Here is a 27,594-nt window from a genome sequence, read left to right as displayed (position 1 = left end):
CTATGCTGTTATGACTGGCAAATCCTGTTTTACTGTAGGCATTCACTACCTCTAGGTCTAACAGTTTTCCAAGTCTCACTTCTGTGATGGAGTATGTTATAGATGATCCATTTAGAGCACTTTGTATTTTGTTGTTGTTGTTTTGTTTTGCTTGTGTGTTTTATTTTTTGGTTCATTTAATTAATTAATTAATTAATTTTATTTATTTATTTTTTTGAGACAGGGTTTCTCTGTGTAGCTTTGGAGCCTATCCTGCCACTCACTCTGTAGACCAGGTTGACCTTGAACTCATAGAGATCTGCCTGACTGTGCCTCCTGAATGCTGGGGTTAAAGGCATGAACCACCACCACCTAGCCAAAGTGAGCACTTTATCACCTTTTATTTTCTGCATGTTGAATAGCTATGAGGCTCTATATTAATAACTATTTTCTATAAAATAGAAGCTTATCTGATAAGGATTGTGTCGCACTGATAAAAAGGTAAGAAATTAGCAGTCACTTTGCATTTGTGCCAATAACTGGTAGGTAGCACTTGCTGATAGAAGACACTGCCTTCAAAATATTTTGATGTCTTTTAAATGGTTTCTTAACTACATCTATAAGTAATCCTAATAAATTCTTTGGATCACTATGTTATGCTTGGGTGGTGTAACTTCTTTGATGTGTGTCTGCTCCCTATCTGAGATGAATAGCTATCAGTTTATGTGTTCCCCCCCCAAAAAAAAATAGACAAAGCACTTCAAATAGTCAGGATGTAGACACTTGGTTACCAGCTGGTAGACCTTGGGAAAGCATTTACATTGAATAAAAAGCCCAGTATCAGGTATGAGTTACCATTATTTTAAAGTAGTTAATCAGTGGGTCCACAAAATAGTAAGTTACCATCTTATTGATAAAATACCATATTTTTGAGTCATAGAACACATAGAAAACAAGCTAATACTAATCTAGAAGACATCCCTACTCTCTAGCTTTCATAGTACTAGAAGATGCTATTAACACTGCCAGAGAAGAAAAGTAATTATCAATTTACCCAATTATGGACCCTACAAGTAGCAGCAATTACCTATTAAGGTAGGCCTATTAGTGAAATAATGATATAACTATTATGGGAATAACACCAAGAAGCACATTGTACTGGATGGGTCAGCTTAGAGAGAGAGAGAGAGAGAGAGAGAGAGAGAGAGAGAGAGAGAGAGAGAGAGAGCATAAAATTTGTAATGAGTAAGAAGGTAAAGATGACCAAAATACATGCATGAATTTCTTAAAAACCTAATAAAAAGTTTTTTTCTTCTTTTTCTAAACTTTAGTATATTGTTTTTCTCATAAAGGCATAAAGGTATATAGGTAATGAAAAAAAAAGAGCCTGAATTGTGGTTAGATGATTATAGGCTAAAATCGTAACTCTACCTTAACTACTAATTAATGAATTTGTGGAAACTACTGAACCCACTCTTCTTTTCCTGCATAACAATAACTAGCTAGTGTGGTTTGATGGGAGATGTCATTCTGTATATGTTTCTCATACTGGTTAATGAATAAAGCACTGTTGGCCAATAGGAAAGGAAGATAGGAGGGACTAGGAGACAAGGAGGAAATAGGAAGTAGGAAGGAGGAGTCAAGATGGAGAGTCTGGAGAGAGCTGGACGCCAGCCGCCTCCCCGGTAAGAGAAGGCCATGTGAAGATACATAGAAATGGGTTAATAATTAAAGGCAGAGCTAGCCGATAAGTAACAAGTAACCGGGCCAACAGTATTGTATCAAATACAGAGTCTCTGTGTGTTATTTGGGGCTGGTGGCGTGGTAGCAGGACAAGACCGGGCAGCAGGCGGAAAAACCGTACTCCTTACAAATGGCGCCCACGTGGTTAATAAGAACTTCCACTTAAAATTTAACAAAAGCTTAAAAAAGGGTTTTAGAAGCAACAGAACAGAGACAAGCAAGGCTTCTTGGTATCAGCATTTTTCTCAGTTGAACTCTGCTTTGCTAGAGACAAGCAGATATTCGCGTGGCTCCTTTAAGGGAAGATTCCTGACTCAGCATATGTGGCAAAAAACCGCAAGGCTTTCAAGAAACTCTGCTAACAATTTATTGGTGTGTATGAGAGATGGCAATGGCAGTGACCATATCTCCAAGCCTGCAGAATGCTTTCTGGGTGGCAACGCAGACCAAGGCGGTGAGCACAGCTCTCAGTGCTGGTGGTAAAAGTACCCGCCACCATCTTTGGTAAACCGCGGCTGACACAGCTATGACTTTCATTTTAGCAAAGTTGTTGTTTACCAGATAAAAGACTTGTGGCCAGACAAAGATAAAGATTTACAGTAAAGACAGATTCATATTAAGAAAAACCTCTAAAGGTTTACAGTGTGTTTTAAAATATACGTAGACATGAAAAGAAAAATGGTTTTAAAGAGACAAAGAGGAACTGGGTGTTGTAGCACACGCCTTTAATCCCTGCACTCAGGAGACAGAGGCAAGCAGATCTCTGTGATTTCAAAGTAAACCTGGTATGCAGAGTGAATTCCAGGACAGATAAGAGTTACACAGAGAAACCCTGTCTCAAAAAATAAAAAGTAAAAGAAACAGAGTAATAATAAAGCCAAGTAAAGATGAAAAGCTCAGAGAGAATCTGGTTACTGTATGCTATTGTATTGTCTCTGCATTCTTTGACTACTGAGAAAATAACAACAATTGATAAAGGAAATGTTGCTCGATTAATTCAACTTATATATTTTAAAAATGCTTTGACTCCAACATTTAAGTTCAAGGACAAGTTACTGGGGAAAAGGATTTCTATTTTTGTTTCCACAGAAAATGAAAAGCTGTGGATTCCTTCCAGACAAAGGTGGTTTGAGCAAGCCAGACCGCCTGAAACAGAGTACCAGGTGATCCTACATTCAAAACAGCTTGAACAAGGCAGCCTTGCAGACTACAGCCAAGATTTCTGCAACTCCTTAGGATCCCCATAACAGCGCCCCCTATCAGCAGGAAGTAGTTTGGAAAGTACGACGCCCAAATTCCCAAATATTTATAAATGTTTGTTTTCATTTAAATGGACTTGGGTATAAATGGTTAATGATCACAGCCAGTTCTTTTTAAAGGTAAAAAGGGAATTATGATATAGATATGCATAGTTTGTTTTGGAATGGATTTTCATTTATTGATACAATTTAAGGTCAATTTTGTCATATGTATATTTCTCCTCTTGTTTGTATAGCTTATTTAGAAATGTAATGTATAATGTAGTACAGATTATAGATAAGTACCTATGATAGTCAGATATTATAGTTAAGTTAGTTAAGTTTTCTAGATATACAGAGATGTATTTGAGATGAATAGGCATTCTTCAAACCTTTCAAAGACCTACAGAATATGGCATTTAAAATGATTTAGGGTTTTACTTGACAATGAGACATAAATGCTCCTGGTAACAACACCTGCGTCAAAAAGGAAGATGGACATTGAAGAAACTCATTATGGAGTTTACTTCCAATACGGCAAGACTAGCCATTTGGACAAAATACTGCTCTTGTCTGGACTGTTTGACTTTGTGCTATATAAACTGGACATGCAGGGCCACAGAAAAGTGACTGCTGATTCACGATGGACATTGCTACAGAGTTCCTGCTTCATGGAAGAGTCTGCGAGACAGTATGCAGGACACAGAGAAAAGTGACTGATAAACTGCCAATACAAGAAGACAGTTTAAAGTTTCCTGCATTGCTGAAGAGTCTGCCAGACACACTATGGCCTATGGGCTGAAGATGGAAGATTACAAAAGAACTTTGGGTGACCAAGCAGTGAGTTGTCTCTGTCATTTCTAGAGTTTATACTATCCTTCTGTGGTCTTTGAGGGACTTGAAGACAGTTATGGTTACAGTTTTCCTTAGTATTAAAGATAAGTTACTTAGACTTTAGACACACAAAGATATGATAGATGATGGAATATTTTCTTCAAATCTTGCTAAATGTTAATGGACTAAATAGTGTTAACTGTGATTCTTATTTGATAACTGTTATGTGATATATTTTGCTATGTTAAGGTTAAAACCCTTCTTTTTATTTAGACAGAAAAGAGGAGATGATGGGAGATGTCATTCTGTATATGTTTCTCATACTGGTTAATGAATAAAGCACTGTTGGCCAATAGGAAAGGAAGATAGGAGGGACTAGGAGACAAGGAGGAAATAGGAAGTAGGAAGGAGGAGTCAAGATGGAGAGTCTGGAGAGAGCTGGACGCCAGCCGCCTCCCCGGTAAGAGAAGGCCATGTGAAGATACATAGAAATGGGTTAATAATTAAAGGCAGAGCTAGCCGATAAGTAACAAGTAACCGGGCCAACAGTATTGTATCAAATACAGAGTCTCTGTGTGTTATTTGGGGCTGGTGGCGTGGTAGCAGGACAAGACCGGGCAGCAGGCGGAAAAACCGTACTCCTTACAGTGGTTATTCCTTGTAAGTGGTGCAGAATGTGAAGTGTCCTGTATCAGTGATGGCAATGACACAATGACACTCCCTTAGAGGACTGCCATCTAAAGGAGTAAAGGTTATCTCATTTCTCAGTTTCCTAATTGATGGATGATACAAAAAGGCAACCAGAGAGTGTTTCTTCCTTTGCTTTACATTTCACAGTACCTTTCTGGAATTCACCATAGCTGACAGTTAAGGTACTTCATAATGTTTTCCATAACAAGGATATGTGATACAGCTGTGTTACAGGTCCATTCATCCATGGACAGAGCTCAGGGAGGTGAAGCCCTGGATTTCAGTGGGTTGCCAGCAAACACTGGAGAATGTATGATGTGAATACTATGTACATGGGTCCTGTCTAGAGTCTGGGGTTGGATGTTCACTACCATACTGGTTTTATGCCAGCATGAGCCCTGAACCCAGCAGCCATAGTTTCTGATGAATAGCTGAAATAGAATTCATGTCTACTGCAAATCAACAAGTGAACATTCTGGGACAGAAATGAAGATGTTAGAGATCACACTTCTCAGGCACCAGACACTTCAATAATTATTTTATATGCATGCTCTCAAGTGACCTTTACTATTGCTTTTCATTATGCTTAAAGCCACATTTTCACCTCTGAAAAATTGTAAGTAAGTCATTCTTGCGGAGTCTGTTTAAAAAAAAAAAACAGTGAAATGAAAAGTCTTTCCTTTTTTCCCCCAGCTATAACAATAGTCTATATTTTGATATCAGATTCAATGTCTAAGACTGTAGCCCTCGGGTGCTTTAGGTTGGAATGATCATCCTTTAATTTATTTCTCAGTGATTCTGGTTTTCTTTCCAGAAGCAAGGCTGTTTGTTTCCTCTTAAAATTACCTGGACAATAAATATCTATGTGATTTTGAAATGGAGCTGGAGATAAATTACAGATAATAGAGAGGACATGTGCACTGTCTTCCTCTCGACCATGTGTCAGTAAAGCTTAAAGTCCCTGCTTATCTACAGGCTATGACAGTGAAATATGATCAAATGAGGATCTCAGTTAAAGCTAGTGATAAGAATGGTCCCCATGCTACTCTAGTATGCATCTGCATCTGTTAATGTAGGTATGACATTTAGGGTTGAAGAATGGTATCAATTTTCACCAAAGAAAATATATCTGAAAATTAACCACACATGTATATAGGGACTGCGATGGTCTTAAGCATGTCTTAAGTCTCAAATAAGGTGAGGTTATTTATTAGAATTCATTTGCACTACCTTAACAGGGATGATTTATGATTTCATATCTCACACTCCCTTGGTTCATGTGCCATTTAGCTTTTTAAATTATCTTGCAGAAAATCCAAAAATTAAAGAAGATTCAGATATGGTAATTTACCAGCAAATCCTTTAATTACAAATTTGTGATTTGTCTCTCTTGATGATAAACAAGGTCTCTAGAAAGGGAGCTGGTGGTGATTGCACAATACATATAAACATTGACTGTTGCTATTACAATGGTTTGTGAGTACTGTTACCATGACTGACTAATGTTGCTATTAAACCCTAACATCAACACTTCATAGAGACAACTCTTTGTGACAGCCAAACAAAGAAGCATGTGGAAATGCCAGAAATCTGAAATAGGTAAGCTGAAGTATTTGTTTTATGGTCTAGGTTTTAGTAGTCACTTTCCCCCACAAGCTTTATGGGCATAATGATAAGTAGTTAGAAACCAATTTAATACTCTATCAACTTAGCCAATTAATACTATCCTCTAGGGTCTATATCCTACCTAAATGGCTACTAACAGTGTCAGTATATCTTCATGTCCTACATGAAGAGCCTCTCCCATTATCAGCCTATATCACATTGGTTATAGTTGATGAACCTACATTAATGTATCAATGTACAGTGCTGTTTGGTTAGCAGAGGTCCATCCTGAGGTATTTGACTTGACCTAGCTACAAAACAGCTGTGTAACCTAGGGCACTCTCTTAGTCTCTGAATTCTGCTGTTTATGTTGGACAATGGAGATAAGTATGATTCTTACATAGTAGCATCGTGTACCTAAATTGATCATAAACTTTGTACACTCTGTTGTTCTGGCTATTATTTCTAAAACAAAATAGTAGAATAATCTTTAAAACAATAATAGTAGAATGTATATGTTTTAAAAAGAAAATATTGGTGACTCTATAGGTTTAATGTGTTCGGTTGCTGTGGATCATATGTGAATGTGGTGGAACTTGGAAAGTTCAGGTCTCAGGCAGCATAATGGCCTATGTGATAAGAATAGCAGGTCTGGCCTGGATCCCAAGAGCAATAGCATCTGAATCATAGGGCTGATGAAGGACTTGGAAAAACACAGACTCAAGACTTAAACATGTGTTAACAGGACGGGACATAGGATACCCAGCTAAACTTAGGTGTATCTGTGAGCATGTATGTTAATGAGGATAGTGTATGAGCCAGCTGACTGTAACAATCTGTTCACTTCTGATGTGGAGGGTATCATCATCTTCACTTAGGTCCTAACAGAGCAAAAAACAGAGGACTTTACTGCCTATCTGATTAGGGTGAGACATCTCTGTTCTGCTGTTATGGACTGAGCTTTTAGTTTACTTTTTATTCTAATTTTTGATGTGCATGTGTGTGTTGTGTGCATGAATATGTATGTTTATGTTCACAAATGTGTGGATGCATGTGTGTGTACAGATGTGTACTTATGTATATGTTTGTATGGAGTTGATATTAGATGTTTTCCTTGATTGTTCTTCATTTTACTTTTTGTGCCAGTATCTGTCACTGAACCTGACACTCACAAATTTTAGGTGATCTTGCTAACCAGATTGCTTTCAGGATACCTGTCTTTGTCATGCCTGGCAAGCTTTTACATGGGTTCTAGACATCCAGACTCTAGCCTGTATACTTGTGGGGCAAGCACATTGTTCACCTAGCTGTCTCCCCTGGACTGAGATTTACATCTCAAGACTTCTAGCTATGGGGCCTACATATTCAGACTGGAATAGCAATCACTAGCATTGTCTGAGATGTCCTCTTGCCACACTCCCTAATTCCTTATTTCACAGTTGTAAAGTGTCTGTTGCCACAGAGAACCTTGACTCAAACAGCTGTTACAGATGTCATACATGAACACTGTGTGTCCAGTGTGGCCCTAGGTGCCACAAGGATAAAGAGTAAGGGATGCATATGGTCTCTGCTCTTATATTGCAGCCATGCATTATAATAATAGAAGCGACAAGTCTCACTGAGGTAAAATTCAAATTGAATTTAAACACATGTGCACAGACAGACATGGGCAAAAAGGAAACTCCCTGGTGACAGGTGGTGAATTGGAGGAAACTGCTGAGAATTTTTGTCATGTATCCTTAAAGTACAAAGTAGGTGCCAGCAGAGAGAGAAATGTATGTTTGTAAGTGCTTTTAATTTATATGGGTGTTTCAGAAAAAAGGCAGCATCTTGCGTATCATACTGGAAGTTGCATCAAATATATCAAATTTCACATTATTAAATCTTCAAAAATGCTTTTTTTAAAGAATAGTCAATGGCACTGATAGTACTGATTTTAGGGCTCTATCTTGGGATTTTAATTGCTGTGAAGAGACACCATGACCACAAAAACTCTTATAAAGAAAACATGGGAGGGGGTGAGACAGGGTTCTCTGTAGCTTTGGAGTCTGTCCTGGCACTCACTCTATAGACCAGGCTGGCTTTGAACTCACAGAGATACACCCGTCTCTGCCTCCTGAGTACTAGGATTAAAGGTGTGCACCACCACCACCTGGCTAAAGAAAACATTTAATTGTAGTGGCTCACTTACAATTTCAGAGGTTCAGTCCATTATCATCATGACTGGGAGCCTGGTGGCGTGCAGGCAGATTTGGTGCTGGTAAGTACATATAACCTATTGTTACTCTGGTTACTACCTTCCTCCCTTGAAATCCAAACCTTTCATCTTCTATGGGCTTCCCATGCGGACTGAAAACCAGTAGTTCTTCTGGATCAGGTTGGGACTGCTCAGGCATCCAGCCTGGTGAACACAGAAGCTACCAGGCTCTCAGCTTTTCCAGTATCCTGACGGCCATTGTTTGAATGCCCAGCAGGTTCCATGCAAGCTAGTTTACTGTAACTCCCTTTAACATATATTAATTCCTGTTGCTTCTCTCCTCTAGAGAATCTCCAATAACACACTCACCTACTCAGGAGAGGGCAATCTGCTTTACCCAGTTTCTTGGTACAAATTCTAATCTCATTTGACATACCCCGAGAGAATGTTTCACCTGGGCTTCCTGTGGTCAGCTGAGAAACTACATAACATCAACTTTCTGGGCTGTACCTTCAGCTCCATAGGGCGAGGTAGAGGTAAGACACAATCAGGATCAGCCATTTGAGGGCAGACTATTCTGAAAGATCAAATGCCAAGGCCTGCTACGATCCTTCTGTGTGACAGTTTTGTCCATATCACAGCTGAGGTGGGATATGAAGCAGACATCCCTAGATTGTCTGTTTGGGGAGGACACTTGATGGAGCCCCTAATAACCTCAATCTGGTGACTCTGTCTGCCTTCATCCCCAGCCACCCCTCCAGAACAGCAGCTTTTCAGCTCTGCAGATACAATTGTGAGCAGAAAACAAATAAGTGAGATTTGGTTCTTTGTGTTATTATGCTGCAAGGTGAGGAATCGGCAGAAAATCTGAAATAACAGCTTCAGTATTTCCTAGCTCAGAGGGTCTTAAGCTCAATTGCACGACATATAAAATAGGGATGATAAATTAAATCTCATTTGAAACCTCATACCATATTCTTTATGTCCCACTATATGAACAAAAACAGATTTCAGAGTAATACCAGCTGTGATATCCAGACAAACTTGAAGATGGAGGCTGTACTTGAGCATTGAGACCTGATTAGAGTTTGGCTAACATTAAGCATGAGGGGGAGGGTTTTAACTGGCGAATAGAAACAGTGGATGGAAAATTGGTGAAGAACATACAACTTGCTAGATATTTTAATACTATTTGTATCCTTTTCATATTAGAAAAAAATACTAACATCAGCTTCTAGCACTATGGCAAAATAGATACCCTAACAGACTTTTTAATGAAGACAGTTTTAAAATTTTGAATTAAAAATTAAGTAGTGGGTAGACCAGGAATTCAACTATTTAGAGGTTAAGAGCTATGACAAGTAGGGACCCAGATCAGTAAGAAACTATTACTTAATTTTTCTTTGTGTGTGGGAAGGTGTTTTGGCTGATGGATGTATGTCACATGGACATGGCTGGTGCCTGAGGACATCAGAATCGGGTATCTGATTCTCTGGAACTGGAGTTACAGATGACTGGGAGCCATCTCATGGGGGCTGAAAACTGAATCCAGATCCTTTGCAAGAGCAGCAAATGACCTTAACCACCAAGCCAACTGTCCAGTCCCAGAAACAACTTAGACCTGTGAGTTATTCACATAGTCCTAGTAACCTTCTGCTTACTGTTTTGTGACCTTAAAGTTGAAGGGGTAATGGTGCAGAGTTTGATGAAAACTGAGCAAACATACAAGCAGAAATTCATGCTGTGACACAAATGTGTCTAGTAATGCAGTCACTTGTGTTGTCTAGCTGAATATGAAGAAGTCAGAACCCACCATGATCTTAAAAACTTCAGGAATAGGCATCCTTAGATACAAGAAAGTCTCAATTATATTTAAATACAGTTGAAATTTTTGTCTAGGTATTTGCTTCTGGGAAAACAGGAAAATAATTTTGCTTGGGGTTTGATAGGGCACAAGGCAACACTCATGTGGGATTTAGAGCCCAGAGGGAGGACTTAGGGTAAAGTGTTTCTTCTATGCTTCCCTGGAGTCTTGAAGTATCAAATGCAAGCAATGCTAGGAGTCTCTCACCTTTATCAGACACCTGAAGGAACCCCCAAACACAGCTCCAAAGAATATTAGCTCATTAGGAAAAGTCACATAAAAAGAACAAAACATGGTAGAATCATGGTCTTCTTATGATCAAGGATATGCATGTTTAAGGACCATTATTTTCACCATAATTGTAAGACCCAAAAAGGTTTTGAAATTAACACTCATAATTTTCAAAACTTTTAAAAACTATTTTATTTATCTAATAGAATTGTATATGTACCAAGTATATTTAGGAGCCCACAGAGGTTAGTCAGAAAAGGACCTCAGATTCTCTTGAATTAGAACTATAGGCAGTTGTGAGGTATTCTATGAGTGCTTAGAGCTAAACGTGTGTCCTCTGTAAGAAAAGTAAATGCTCTTGACACTGAGCTATCTTTCCAACCTAATAAATAGTCAAAATAATAACATAAAACTGCAGAATAGTCTCTGAGTCATTATTTGGGAGCCAATGGTCCAGACAAATACCTGCCTACACTAACTTTCAGAGATCTGCCTGCCTCTACCTCCCCAGTGATGGAATTAAAGGCTTGTGCTACCATTATCTCTATTTCTTTTTGCTTTCTCTTGGGCTCTTTTGCTTTCTGTTTGTTTTGTTCTATACTGATGTGATAGTTCTTGCTTTATCTTTTTGTATTTTATTTTATTATCATCACACAGATGCCTGCTTGTTTTCTAATGAGAAACAGAAAGGGAGTGGATGTGGATGTGTGTAGAGGTGGGGAAGAGCTGGGAGGAGTAGAGGGAAGGGAAACTGTAACCAGGACATATTATCTGACCAAAAAAAATTTCTGTTTTAAATAAAAGAAAAAAAGTTATAAAATATGTCTAGTATAGGAAAGCATGGAGCATAGAACTCATAATAAGAAAACATCAACAATGGAAACTATCCTTTATCTGAGGGAGAACAGGGATGTTTTTGAACATAGGCACATTTGTTTTAGATTTGTTTTATTTTATGTGTATGAGTGTTCACTTACATGTATATATTTGTACCATATATGTATCTGGGGCCCTCAGAAATAAGTAAGGGGCTTCAGTCATCCTTGAACTAGAGTTAGAAGCAATTGTGAGCTGTCAGGTGGATGTTGGGACATGAACTGAGTACCTCTACAAGAACAAGTACTCTGACCCACTGAGCCACTTCTTCGGTTGTTTATACATACACATCTCACAGTGAGTGTAATAGGATCAAAAATGGAGAGAGAAACATGGCTAACAATTTAAAGAAAGGGATGATAATAATCAGAATTTCACAACCACCCTCAGCTTTATAGTGAGTGTGAGGCCAGACAGGGTTACTCGAGACCCTGTCTGAACAACACAATTACAGCAGCAACAGCAGCAGCAACAGCAAAACCATACATGTCTGAAAAAAATAAATTAATGATGGAACCAAGGTATAGAAAACAAGAGGAGCTCTAGCGACATAGTTGATTAACATGTGATACTTCTACAGAAAAACATAAACAAGGCCAATCTGAAAGCAGTAGACAGAATGAAATAATAAATATAAGAACAGAAATTAATAAAATGGGGGAAAAGGATCATAAAAATTTATTGAAACAGAGTTGTACCTTTTGAAAATTAAACAAGATTAATAAACTTTTGGTCAAACTTATCAAAAGGAGGAATGGAGAATTTGAGTTAATAAAATTAGAGATGGTAAGGGATTATTATAGCAGATACAAACAAAATCTAGAGGACCTTAGGAGAAAATTTAGAAAGCTGTACTCCAAAAAGTATAAAATCTAAAATATATGGAAAAGTTCTTACATAGATATAAAATATCAAATATTAAGTCAATAAGTTGAGCCACTTGAACAGTGAATTTGGGTAATTCCCAACACTGAAAGGCCCCAGTACTCATTGAATCTACTGCTAAACTACCAGACTTTTAAGAAGGGGATTGTCAGTGTTCCACATTCACTCCATAAAGCAGATAGGAAGGGACTGCCTAGATAACTCTATCTAGATGGGCAAAGAAATAAATGCACAAGTTATATTCAAACAAAATGCAAAATTAGTTTTATGTCAACAAATTAGGCAGCTTACTTGGAGCTGACAAATTCCCAAGAAAACAGAAAAATGTAAATGACTCAAAGTGAAGCACAAGATCTAAGGATAACATGTATAATTTGAACTAGTAATTGTAAATCTAACCAAATTGAAATTCCATGCCAAAACAGCTTCATTGAACAGTTATTTCAAATACTGAAGAAACAAGAATAGTCTTGGCCAATCTCCTGTGGAAATTCTAGAACTGGAGATGAAATGGAAATCCTTCATGAATGCAGATACAAAACCCTTAAAATATTGGCAAATCTAATTTAACCACATATAAATATAGTTATTATGAAGACAAATGGGACTTAACCTTGTGAGCATATGAGACTTATCCAGGAATGGAAAGTGAATCTCATTTAAATGTTAATTAACACAATTCACATTATTAATAAACCAAAGGGCAAAGTTACATATTCCCTCAGCAGGGTGCCAATTGATAGACTAAAAATTAACACAAAAAACTTCTAGAGTAGATTACTAAATCATAAAATCAAAACCAAGTTTAAAAAAATTGGCAAACACTAAATAGAGTGTACTCTATTTTTTTAAGTGTGAGAAACAAACATGTATACCAACATGATGAAAGACACTTTACATTTGCCCTAATGTTAGAGGAGAGGCATGGGTACCTCTCACTCTTGCAATCTATATCCTGTACTGAATTGCTATCCAGTGGGTGAAATTAACTGAAGAAACAAAATCCAGGCTACAAATAAAGAACAATTGTCATATATAGGTAACATGAGTCTATGAATAGAATGTTAATTCTCAACACATCTACAGCTAATGGATGTGTTTATCAGAGTTCCAGGGCCAAATTCAAAAGTTTTTCCTATATTTTCATGTATTATGTATTATTTGAAATATATATTTCATATATTCATATAGTATAGTAAAGGTTGAAATTATATTTTAAAAAGATCTTGTTATGATACTATAAAAATGTAGATGGAATTTTTAGAATTTTAGAGTATAAAAAGCTCTATGAATTTTTCTCAGAGAAGTTATCTACTAGGGCCTAAAATATCTGTGGATATTCCAAGGTTTGAAAGATAAACCAAACTGTAAAACCTATAATTTTTTATACAAAAAAATGACAATACAGTGATAGCCACCAAAACAAAGTGGATTGACATAAAAATCTGACAAATGATCAATGACACACAATTAGTTTAACACTAAGTCCTAAAATTTATGACCAGTCTTTTTATTTTGAAGATATTGTAAATGTTAATCAAGCTGCAATCCATTGACCCAGAGAGGTCAGGGTAAAAGAAGCTTTTCAGGGGACACATAGATCTCTCAGGAAATAAAATACATTTAGACCTTGATTTTGTGGCTGTACTGGGGGCAGGTGGGGATAGGAAAAGGTATGTCAGAGGTGGGGAGAGATGGGATGGAGGGAGAAAATTCAGGGAGAGATGGCTGGAACTGGGGAGCTTTTTCATGACAGTGTGAAAACCCATGCACTGGAAAATTCCTAGAATCTATGACAGTGCTTCTAATGAGGACATCCAGTAATGTGAGATATGGTGAATGATCTTATCATTTCTTGTAGCCAGGCAAGGCTTCTAATGGCTGGTCTGGGTTGCATTTGGTTGCATTATTGGTCAAGGGGGTCCTGTAGATATCCCAAACAACCCAAGATGATTCTGGGATAGAACATTTTTCTCTGACACCTGACATCAGAGGTCCAATTTCCAAGTACAACATTTACAGAGCTTATTCTGTGGAGAGGTCAAGCTAGTGCCAGCATGGAGTCTTCACCCTACATTCTAGTCTATGTTCTAGTGCAGGAAGGTACTCTGCAGGCTACCAAAAGAGAAACCTGGACACCAGCCCAGCCACAGAATCTTTGGCCTACAATCTGTCTTGCCAGTAAGATGTGCTGGGACAATGGTGGCACAGAACCCATGGGAGGGCAATCAATGTCTTATTTAACTGAGGTCTACTCTGTTAAATAGGCTATACCAAAGGAAGCCTATACTCAGCAATGCTTGGATGGTGAGCACTGGAGAATGGATAACCAACAGAAGTAGAAGTAAACATGACTGTCAAAAAATCAGTTTTCCTATTGGCATTCTATTATTCTCATGCATCAGTGCCTTTTGCAGTTATCATCACAGAGTTTTCCTCTGGCAGCAGATGGGAACAGATGTAGAGACCAATATCCAGACAATATGCAGAGAGAGTCTAAATTGGAGGTCTCCATCAAGTCCCTCCCCTAGGAGCTCATGGAATCCCAAGGAAGAAAGGGCACAAAGATTATAGGAATCAGGGGGACAGAGGCCATCATGAGAACACAGCCTACTGAAACAACTAAGGAGGGTGAACATGGGCTCACAAAATCTGAAAACATGAGCATAGAGTTGGCAGGAATCTATACCAAGTCCTCTGTGTATATGTTATGACTGTTAGATTGTGTTTTTGTGGAACACCTATGAGACTGGGTGCATCTCTGACTCTTTTACTTGCTCGTTGGACTCATTTCCTCCTATTGGGTTGCCATGTCCAGCCTCAGTATGAGAGCGTTTGCTTTGTCTTAATTGCATTTTGTTTTGTTATGTTTGGTTCTTATCTCTTGAAGGCTTGCTCCTTTCTGAAGGAAGACAGGAGGAGTAGATCTAGGGGAGTGGGATTTGAGGGTAGGTTGGTAGGAGTGTAGGGAGGGAAGCTGTCTTTGGAATGTATTGTATGAGAGAAGAATTTATTTTAAATAAAAACCAGTTGTAGTTCAATTTTGAATTAAATTAAAAGTAGCCAATCAAAAGTATTTAATGCAAAGCTCTTGGAATTTCTCCAAGTATATTATTTTTTGTTTAGATAAATAATTCCTGTCCACTTCAGCATGTCTGTACAAAGTTGTCATCATGGATTACTTAGTTATTGGGTAGAAAAACAAGTACATTGTCTACTTTTTCTAACATGGTTCTGATAAAATTTGAGGGTAGCAGGTTCTCTGTATATCAAGGGAGCTGCAATTCTGAGATCCTTCTGTTCTAACACTGTCTACCTGGAGCTTGTATTAGATCCCACAAACAGAAGGCTGAGGCCCCAAAGCTGCTTCTACCATTTAAGGTGTCAGTCACAACTCTCAGTGCTTCCGACATCAATCTTCATTGGATGCAATCAATTTATTAGAGTAGGATACAGTATTATGGAATCATGATTTCTTAGTTGTATGAATGATTTTTACAAAGCCAACAGATGGTAAAATGTGTGTAAGGGGAAGGCAGCTGTTTTTTCATGCCCATTCTGTATAAGACATCCTTCAGGAAACTCCATGCTTTCTGGACTCTGTCCTTTTGGGTGGGGGGTGGGGGTGGTTGGTGTCTGCATTGCATAGGCAAGCATCAGCTATTAGCTTAATTTCCAGTTCCTCTCCCACACAGATTTTAAGAGTGGTCCTAAAATTGTCTCTGTCATGGTAAAAAAAAAAACATAAAGGCCCTTATCTAAGATGTAAGCATGCTATTATGTGAAGATAGGAAGTAGAAGCAAGAAAAATCAATTTGTGCTCTGGATCTTACACAGATTAGGACTCAGATACCTTTTGTATTAGATAGTTTCTAATGGAGTACCAATGATCCCACCTCCAAGTATTTGTGCTCTTGTTGATTACCTCCTCTTGAATGTGTACTGAGCCCATGAACCTTAGTGTAGTAGATAGAATGAGGTAAATACAGTGAAATGCCACTTCAGGAATTATGTGTAAGATGGCGCTTCTGTCCATATCCTCTATCGCTCTCTCGACTGGTCATGAGATACGGTCACAGAGAAATGCTGGGGACCAATTAGAAATTCATGTGAGACTTGTGAGACTCTAAGATTAGAAGTCTGTTCTCTTAGTCAAATCCTGCTATGTCTCCAGGATCATCTCGTTCTCAATTGTAACCAAGTGAGAGAATCTAAACCAGATTGCCAGGTCTGCTTCCAAGTTTCAGACTCAGGAAATTCTAATAAAATAAGTGTTTGATTCTTAAGCTGTAATGCTTAGGGATAGTTGTTACACAACAGTTGTAAAGTATACATAGTCCTGTTCTCTCCAAATCTGTAGACAGAGATGAGGAGCAAGCAGAAGTCATATGATATTCTTGGGCTTTACACAGGAACAAACAAACAAAAAAATCTTGAAAGTAACCAGAGAAAAGTACAATTGTAGAGTGAGAATGAAATAACATGGGAAAATGGCTGCTTTGCAGTCCCAAACCAGGTGAACCAACTGAGTCAGGCCTATGCATTTCCTGAATGAATCATTTTAACCATGCTCAATCCATCTGAACAGCAATATCCTAGACTCTTACATGTTTTGTCATATATACAGCTTCTTTCTTTCTATTTTAATTAGTTAATTAATTAATTAATTAATTTAACATCCTGACCACAGTTTGTCTTTCTTCATTTTTTTTCTCATTTACTCTCTCTACCTTTCCCCACCCCTCAATCCACTCCTCCTCTGTTTCTGTTCAGAAAGGTGCAGGACTCCCATGAACATAAACAAAGCACAGCATATCAAACTGACAAGACTAAGAATTTCTCCTTGTATTAAGGCTAGGCAAGGTGGTCTAGTATGAGGAATAGGTTTCCAAGAGCCAGCCAAAGCATTAGGGGCATCCCCTGCTCACATTGTTAGGAGTCCCATAAATTGGTCAAGCTATACAACTGTTTTGGTTCATCCCATGTTGATTCTTTGGTTCTTAGTTCTGAGTCTATGAGTTCCTATGAGCCAGGTTAGTTGTTTCTGTGGGTTTTCTTGTGATGTCCTTGACCACTCTGGCTCTTACAATTTTTTTCCCCACTCCTCAGCAGGATTCGCCAAGTTCAGAATGAAGTTTAGCTGTGGGTCTGTGCATCTGTTTCTATCAGTTACTGGATGAAGACTCACTGACGACAATTGAATTATTAACCAATCTGATCACAGTGTCAATCATTGCTCAGAGTCTTAGCTGGGGTCATCTGTGTAGATTTGTGAGAGTTTCCCTTGCATCAGGTTTCTAACAGACCCCCCAAATGCCCTCCATTTCCAGTTATCTCTTTCAGTACTTTCTCCCTTCATCTATTTCCCAGCCTGATACCTCAAGTTCCCATCCCCACCAACCTCAAGTCCATCCAGAAGATCTCTATTTCCTCTTTCCAGGAAGGTCCATGCATCCCAGCTTGCCACCTTGCTTCTCCTTGTAACCTGGCCTCTCTGGGTCTGTGGATTGTAGCATGGTTATCCTTTTCTTTGCAGCTAATATGTACTTATAAGTGAGTACAAACCATGTTTGTCTTTCTGGGCCTAATTTACCATACTCAGGATGATCTTTTCTAGTTCCATTCATCTACAACTCCAAAAAGGCATGAAACAGGGACTTTGAGTTCATAAATATACCATTTGCTCTACTAAACAAGACAAGACTTGTGGAAAACAACTTTTTTTTTTTTAAACTACTTATTTATTTAATTAATTAATTTACTTAATACTGAGAATCAAGAAGGACCTTAGCAAACTGTGCTCTCCTCTCCTGATACTCTAGTTACGTTTTGATCCTATATCTTCTAGTATGTCAGTTCTTTCGGTTAATTTTAAAGGTTATTTCTAATTATGTGCATGTGTCTGTGCATATAAATGCAGATGCCCCAAAGACCAGAAGACTGAGATCCCATTGGCACTAGTGTCACAGTTGGTTGTGAGACACCTGATGTAAATGCTAGGAATTGAATTCAGGTTCACTTGAAGAACAGTATACACTACCGAACACTAAGTAATCTTTCCAGTCCCCACTATTGCAGTTTTCTAAACAACTCCAACAAACACATTTTATTCTATTCTTTTTTTTAATTTTTACTTTCTTATTTTATATATCAATCCCAGTTCCCTCTCCCTTCCTTCCATCCATGCCCCTCAACCCCCACCTCCCATCCCATTCCCCACCCACTCCACAGGGAGGGTGAAGCCTTCCAGGAGGCTTCTGTCAAGACTCTTGGAGTAGGGACTAGGCCCTCCCTCCTGCCTCTAGGTTAGGGAGTATCCCTCCATGGGGAATGTGCTCCCTAAGTCCTTTCGTGCACCAGGTATACATCCTGGTTCCACTGTCAGAGGTCCCTTAGACTATCCAGGCCTTCTAACTGAAACTCATGTTCACGGTGTCTGAGTCAGGGTTTCCTAGCTATCAGTCTGGGGAGAGGTCCATGAGCTCCCCCTTGCTTAAGTCAGCTGTTTATGTAGGTTTCTGTGGCCTGGTCTTGACCCCTTTTCTTATCACTCCTCCCTCTCTGCAACTGTATTCCAGGAGTTTGGCTCAATGTTTAGCTGTGATGTCTGCTTCTTGCTTCCATCAGCCACTGGATGAAGGCTCTAGGATGGCATATAAATTAGTTATCAATCTCATTTCAGGGAAGTGCATTTAAGGTAGCCTTTCCACTATTGCTCAGACTGTCAGTTGGTGTCATCCCTTTAGGTTTCTGGACATTTCTCTAGAGTCAATTTTCTCTTCAAACCTATAATGGCTCCCTCTATTATGGTATCTCTTTTCATTTATTCATTCCCTGACAGTCTTCCTGGTCTCACTCACATGTTCTCTTCTCCTCCCCTTCTCTTTCTCCTAACTCCCTATCCACTCACTTCCCCACCCCCTCTGCTCCCAATATGCTCAGGAGATCTTGTTCCTTTCCCCTTCTGTGAAGGACCTTGCATGAAACTCTCAGGTTCCTCCTTGTATCCTAGTTTCTCCGGTGGTATGAATTATAGGCTGGTGATCCTTTGCTTTATGTCTAAAATCCATATATGAATGAGTACATACCATGTGCCTATTTTTGTGACTAGGTTCCTGATGGAAGATGTCATTCTGTAAATATGTTTCTCTTATTGGTTAATGAATAAAGCACTGTTGGTAAATAGGAAATCAAGATGGGTGGGACTAGGAGACAAGTAGGATTCTGGGAGATGTAGGAGGAGATTCAAGATGTAGGGACTTGAGAAGAAGGTTCAGACCCTCTCTCTGGTAAGATAAGACCACGTGGAAACACTTAGATTGATAGAAATGGGTTAATATTTAAGACAGAGCTAGCCAATAAGAAATGCTAGTAATTGGCCAAAAGCTTTCTAGCTAATACAGCATCTCTCTGTGTTATTTGAGCTGATGCAGCTGTGGGACCAGGCTGGTGGAAAAACTGCTCATAACAGGTTACCTCACTCAGGATGATTTCTTCAAGTTCCATCCATTTGCCTGCGGATTTCAAGATTCAATTGTTTTTGTGTCCTCCCCCCACCCCCACTGAATAGTATTCCATTGTGTAAATGTACCACATCTTCTTTATCCATTATTCAGTTGAGGGGCATCTAGGTTGCTTCCAGGTTCTTGCTATTACAAATAATGCTGCTATGGATGTGGATCATTTGTGTATATGCCTAAGAGTCGAATTGCTGGGTCCTGTGGTAGACTGATTCCCATTTTCTTGAGAAACTGCAATACTGATCTTCAAAATTGCTGTACAAGTTTGCACTCCCACCAGCAGTGGAGGAGTGTTCCCCTCTCTCCACATCCTCTCCAGCATAAACTGTCATTGGTGTTTCTGATTTTAGCCATTCTGACAGGAGTAAGATGGTATCTCAGAGTTGCCTTGATTTGTATTTCCCTGATGGGTAAGGATGTTGAGCACTTTCTTAAGTAAGTGTCTTTCATCCATTTTGGACTTTTCTATTGATAATTCTTTATTCAGTTCTGTACCCCACTTTTTAATAAGGTTATTTGGTGTTTTGGTGACTAGTTTCTTAAGTTCTTTGTATATTTTGGAGATCAGCCTTCTGTCAGATGTGGGATTGGTGAAGATCTTTTCTGCCATTTGGTCTTGTCGACTGTGTTCTTTGCCTTTCAAAAGCTTTTCTGTTTCAGGAGGTCCCATGTATTAATTTATTCTAGTCTTGTTGGTTTCATTTCAGATTAGTTGACAAGGGGAAAACTATCACCTAGTTTTTCATTAGAAATAAAACTAAGGCTATAGGACAATAAAATAAGAGTGGCCCCATAGACTCATATATTTGAATGCACTGTTTGAATGGATTAGAAGGATTAGAAAGTACGATCTTATTGGAGTATGGTCCTCTTCCATACCTACCCTAAAAAGCTTACACCAGGCCCAGTTCTCTCTTTGTCTGCTGCCTGCAGATCAGGATTCAGGTTACAATTCTCAGTTACTTCTACAGTATCATGCTTGTCTTCCTACTACTACTTCCCACCGTGATAATAATGAACTAACCATTTAAAGCTATAAGCAAGCCCTTATATAATATTTTCTTTTCTTTCTTTCTTTTTAAATGTCATCAACAGAGGTTCATTCAGATATACACACAAGCAACAACACATTACCCACATAAGATCCCTTTAAATACATATCTATCTAGGATACACATATCAACCTAAAAGTATATATATATATATATATATATATATATATATATATATATATATTACGTACTTAAACACATGTAGAAGTTGTTTAACCATCTCTTGTGGCTCAGCCGTTAAGGCTAGGCTCACAACCAAAACCATAATATTTTCTTTTATAAGAGTTGTCTTGGTCACGGTGTCTCCTCATAGCAATAGAGCAGTTGTAAGACCCTCAGAATGAGGCGTTCCCCGTTTTGGTCGGTTCCCCCAAGAACTCAATGTCCAGTCTAGTTGATGCAACATGCAAGAGGCTTTAATGAACAGGAAATGTTTGTGCAAACAGCCCTCTCAGCACACAGGCCAGAGAGAAGCATTATTCTCCAGGTGCAGGCAATTTTTGTTTTTAAAGGCAAAACCCACAAGCTTGATGAGGGGTCATGACCCCCTGGCCATTGAGTTGGTGACCAGAGTCATGGATTCTAGTATGCTCTTTATTTTTTTGAAGCCTGATGGTCTCACTGTTTAAGTTAGCAGACCTCACCTCAGGGTGTGTTAATTAATCTTGCCTAAGCAAATGGGAGTTGCATCCATCTCTTTGTTTCTTAAGGGCCCTATTTACCATTTGCTGACACACTGACAGGAGGAGGAGCAGTGTGTTCCTCCTTGAGTTCCCTGGGGGAGGGTGACCATCTGGAAATTCTTGGTATCCTGTATCCAGCTATGCTATCTTAGGGCCTTGTAAGGGATAGTTGCAGGTGTTTAGCAAATTCCAGGGAACTGAGTCATAGTGGCCTGGGTCAGTTTTCTGGGTCAGACTGCCCTGTATTCCAATTGGGGAGTTTCCTTAACTGGACTTTACTTTTCGTTAATTATATATCTTTCACAGTAACTTAGATAACAATAGGGCAACTTACCTGAAGCCATCTTAGAAAAAAGGGAAATGAAAAATTAGAATTCTATAACTTGAAAGTCATTAGACAGTGAGAGGTGAATGTGAGAGAAAGGGTACAAAAAGAAAATGACCTGTCTAGGGGACCCAACAATCTATTAGCCAGTCTTAAACTCTAAGAGAGTTTAAGAAGTGGAGGTCGGGAAGTGTCCATAAAATGATGGAAGAAATTTCACTGGAAATAACAAAAAATGTGTTCCAATAGTGAATAGTCCCATTCATCATTCTATGTATTGAGTAAAAACAGACTTACAAAAAACAATCTCATTTACTTTGAGGACATTTTCTAACTATAGGGGCAGAAATAGCTATAGACAGATAGGTAAGTAAAAACAGATTGATTCATAACAAGATTTAGAAAACAATGGATCATTAGTCACTACACACCTTAATCACAGCCTCAGAATCTGGGAAACAATGGAGTAATTCCTTCACAATTAATTATCTCTGATCTGAAAGTCTATTTCCATCCAAAGTATTAATTATGAAACTAATTAAGACATTGTCAGACTGAATTCTTTAAAATTTTTATGCTTCACATAACCTCTCTTACAGAGAACCACAAAAAGAGATGCTTTATCAAATAGATGGAGAAAACTAAGAGAAAGGAAGATAAGGAGTTCAATTAACACAGGATACAGCATAGCAGTAGCAACTGGACTCCTCAAGATAAAGTCAGTGCTAACATGTTGCTAACATGAAGCATATCATATGACCAATAGGGCTTCTCAAAACGCTGTGTATGCAGAGTGAAAAAGTTACAGGAAGTAGAAGACTAATAAGAAGAGGCCGAGAAAAGATAGAGCCACTAATGACTCACCTCCCAGAGACCTACTTTCGCCAACCAAGCCCCCAGCACCCACAGTTCCATCAACTCCCATGAGTCTATTCAAACTTTACATTCATAAATGGATTACATTGCCCATTAGAGCGAAGTCCTCACTATAATCATCTTTGAAAACATCCTTATATACAAACCCAGAGATATACTCCTGGGTGTTTCCCAAGCCAATGAAGGCAATAACTAGCATTAAATATCACTATCAAATAATATTTGCATATGTCTTTTTCCCACTTATGGTGTTCTCAGGTTCTACCTGTATGGGAGCATGCATAGCAAATCCTTTTTTTTTTTTTTTTTTTTTTTTGATAGTATCCCTTGTATAAGAATATCACATTTGGTTATCAAGTGGATGAATATTTTTGTTTTTTTAATTTTCAGTTTTGTGAATAATTCCACTAAGGACATTTGGGTAAAAGTTTTTTGCCTAGAAATACATTCTCATTTGTAATAGCATATATTCCGGGGTTAGGTTATAAGAAAAATACATCTATATTTATCTTAGTGAGAAATTGCAAACTGTGTTTTCTAATTGTATATAATGCTATTCAATATATTGAGGATTATTGTAGAAAATTGAGGCATGACAAGTTTATTCAAGCAATCATATTTCTTATTCCTTATCAAAAACAGAATGGTGGTTGCCAGGATCAATACAATCATAGTTGCCAGGGTATAATAATGTTTGCAAGCTAAACAGGTTACACAAGATTAATGTCTACAACTAATTGTCCAGCCAAGCTTCAGTATGCTTCACTGATTTCTAAGGAACACAGAGAGAAACACAGGTAGCCTGAACGCCTCATTGCAGGAGTGCCTTGCTTTCTCCAGAATTGAATGGCATATAGTGTCCCAGAAGCCATGGACTCTTAACCTGAAAAACCTATCACACACACCTGACAAGGCAATTAGATTAGGCCACTTCCATGATTACCCAAAATCTATCAAATCAAGTTTTTCCTGCCCTTGTACTCACAGGGTTTGGCCATCCACTGACTAGAGTCCACTGTTTTATTCTGGTACTCTCCAATGTCTGGCTCAAATGGTCTTTCTGGCCCCCTCTTCCACACTGGTCCTTGAGTTTTATAGGGACGGTGTGTGATATAGGTGTTCCATTTGTAGGTGAGCACTATACAGACATTTATTCTCTGAAATTTGGCCAGCTATGAGTTTCTGTGTTAATCATTTTCCACTGCACAAAGAAACTTCTCTTATGAGGACTGAGAGATGCACTAGTCTATGGGCACAAAGGTATACATTTAAAGGATAATTTGATATTATGTCCATTTAGCAAAATGACAATATAGGTCACTCCCTGGAGCCTGAGACCTCCAGCAATGGGTTCTTGGCCAGATTTACAGTACTCGGCAATTGTTTTCTCCTATAATGTAGGTTACTTACCTCAGTAACATTGATGTCATTATTACACCAATGGGCATATTTTGACATAATGGCCATTATTATAGTTCACAAGATTCACAACTAGGTAACATTATTGATGATTTTTCCCCCAAATCCTGCATAACACTTTCAAGAACTATGAAAGCTAGTCATCAGAGAGGAAATGAAACTATTAGCTTTAAAGAGTAGCTGAGAAACATAAATGAGATCACAGTGTGGTTCTTGAGGGAGATACCTTCATGGATTACAATTGATCAAAGTAAAATTGTAGCTTACAAGGATAAAGAAAAGAAGGATTTTTTTAATTCAAGTTAATTAGGACATAAAGAATGAGTAATTTATGTCCTAAAACTGCCTATTGACCAAATAAGTACATTTATAATTTCTCTATTTCCTGAGTCAGAAATGGTGAACAAGCACTGCTTCTTGTAATATATGTGAAATACGTAAAATATTTTAAATATTTCACAAATATTTTACGTATTTAACATATGTTACATATTAGTTAATAAATGCATAATAGCAATTGCAAAATACCAGGTTTTGCCAAAAGGCCCTAATATAAGCACAATCTTTTACTCTTTTATTCAATACAACGCAACCACAGATTGTCCTCCTTCTTCATAGTTCCCTCCCCACATTCCCTCTTCCCCAGGTCTACTCCCCTTTCATTTCCTCTTCAGAAAAGAGAAGACTTCTATTGGGCCAATAGCCCATAGGACAAAACAAGATAAAGTAAGACAAAACTAAAGCCCTCACATTAAAGCTTGACAATGCAAGCCAATAGGATAAGAGTCCCAAAAGCAAGCAAAAGAGTCAGGGATATACCCATTCGCACTGTTTGGAGTCCTTCAAAAACACCAAGTTAACAGACAGAGCATTGTTTTCTTTGTTCCACAAGTTTTGGTAGGATGTGTATTCATTTTCTTTGAATTCTGGAAGGTCTTTATTTCTGTCTTTACCTATTTTTCATTCAGTGCAGAGTTGTTCAGTTTCTGTGAATTTTTGGGCTTTCTGTTGTTTCTGTTGTTGGTGATATTCGCTTTAATCCATGGTGGTCCAGTATAATGCAAGGAGCTCTTTCAATTTTCATGTAGCTGTTGTGTTTGGGTGAAACGGTCTGTAAATATCTGTTAGGTTCATTTGTTTCATAAAGGGGGCAAGAGATGTAGGAAGAGTGGTAAAAGTGGCAGCACATTGATGAATAGACATGGGTTAACAAGTTATAAGAACAGGTTAGAAGCAAGCCTAAGCTATAGGTTGAGCTTTCTTTCATAATTAATTTAAGTCTCTGTGTCATGATTTGGGGGCTTGTGTTTTCTTCCTTTCTTTCTTTCTTTTTTCCTTTCTTTCTTTCTTTCTTTTTTTTTTTCTATTTCCATTTTTCTTGTCTCAGTCACTTTTATTTGTTTCCTTCAAGTGTCTATTTATTTATTTTTCTTGGCTTTCATTAAGGGATTTATTTATTTTTTTTCCAATTGTTTTTGTTTTCCTGTATTTCTTTAAGGGATCCTCTTCAAGGATCTCTATCATCTTGATATAGGTGATTTTATGATCTTTTGCTTGTGCTTCAGAATTGCTGGAATATTCAGGGCCTGCTTTGATAGAATAGCTGGGCTGTAATCTAGACCTATCGCCCTGGGTATTACCAATTGTATTTTTATGTGGTGTCTGAGCATCTGGGTTTGGGTAATTATAGGTCTAGGCCCTGATTTCTGAGAGGTTAGAAGGCTATTGTTTGTGGAATCCACAGGAGGTGTGGATTAGGGCTAGGGAGGCTGCTGCTGGGACTTGCTGAGGAATTAGGTCAGCTGGGGGAACAAAGAGAATGGAGAAAATCTGTGGGCAGCCTACCTGGTCTCTTCCTTTGTTTTTGTTTGTTTTTTTTTTTTTCTAACTCTTTATCTGTGATTCACAGAAGGCACATAAGGAGTGGGGTTGTAGACTGTTAGAATAAGAAGAGGAAGTGTTGAGCATACTATTTCAGCATAGTAACACTGCAGATCTCCACTCACTTGAATTAAATGCTAAACAGATGAGTTTGACAGGTGTGGAAAGACATGGAGTTTAGCTTATACACAGACTGTTTGATTTTTGAGGCTGCTCTGCAGACTCTCACTGGGGAATTATTATACTTTAGAAAACTATCTTCTATGTTCATTTACAAAATCAAAGGGAATTTTGAAGGAAAATCAATTTTAACATGTGTTTTCTCAGTTAAATGTGGCTCAGCCCCACAGAACACTAAAGCTTTGTGCTGGTTGATATTGTGGTGGTCAAAATTATGTTCAAAAGTTTAGAAATCACTCTGCTTAAGAGAACTAGAAAACAAACATGCTGCTAACCTGTAAGCCCCACTTGGCCAAGGGCAGATCACTCCCTACAATGTATCACTCCCTACAATGTTGGGGGCTGCTCTCATAATTGCTTCATTTTGTACAATTTTAACAAAACTTGTTCAGGTAAGAAAACAAACTATGTGTTTTCACTTTTGTAAGCAGGCTTGCCTGACCCTGCGTGCATATAGGTGGGATATAGGCTTGCCTGCATTTAGACCGGATGTGTGCCTGCTGATTACAGTTAGGCAGGAAGTATGTCAGGAGGTACGCTTGCCTTTGATTGCATGAAGGCAGGAAGTATGTGGCCTTGTGAGTTTTGTCTTTATCAACCCCTGGCTAATGTGTTTGGGTTTTGGTCTTCACAGCACTCTCAGGTGCATTCCTTGCACCATGAGATCAATCACCAGTATCTGAATAAACCCTCTTTTTTGTTAAAATTTACTCATTACCAGACTGGTGAACCGAACAATATCATCCTCAGAAGAAGGCAGCCGGATCTTGGTAGTTACCAGTTTTGTGGTGGCCTATCAAAGAGTTTGACATCTAGATTCAATATACATGATTTATTAATTAGCCAATGGGGGACAGTAGAGTCATAGGGCTGCCTTCCTTCTTCCCTAAAATGTCTAAAACTTCTGCTAGCATATTCATATTTCAGTAGTTTCTAAGTAGCTTTGACTATGAGAGCCACTTCTTGTTAATTAGTTGACACTCTGAGGTCTATGTGCCCATATGGGAAAGTCAAAGTAGAAATGGAGTTCTGGAACCTTTCTCCTTTAGCACAAAAGAATACGCTGTTAATTTGCTATATAGTTTCATGTATTTCCTAATAGTGAGAATCAAACCCTGGAGCTCTGACTCCTGAGACATTCTCAGTAACTTGCCTACTCTCCTTGAGCAAGGTACATGGTCTTTTCTAGACTATATTTCCTCATTTCTAAAAAATAACCAGCCTCATAGGTAGCCACATTAAGCATTCAGGAAACATACTTTCCCCTTTTGTAGTGATCTATTAAATTTAAGTAGGTTGTTGTAGACAATATTATAGCTCTAGCAATAATTTGGCTGTTGATTTCTGAAGATGGCACACACACAAAAAAGAGGAAAAGTCATGTTTTGTGACATTCAAAATTTTTGGGGGGGTTAAAAATATACAAAATACTATTAGGAATGAGGATGAAGGAACATAAATCTATGCCAGCTCTTAAGTTAACACAGACATAACTGACCTTCCTACACCAGACCTA

The sequence above is a fragment of the Phodopus roborovskii genome, unplaced genomic scaffold, assembly GCF_943737965.1.
Source record: "Phodopus roborovskii unplaced genomic scaffold, PHOROB, whole genome shotgun sequence".
Lineage (NCBI taxonomy): Eukaryota > Metazoa > Chordata > Mammalia > Rodentia > Cricetidae > Phodopus > Phodopus roborovskii.
The sequence above is the reverse complement of the archived record's forward strand: the minus strand, read 5'-3'. Positions refer to the sequence as shown.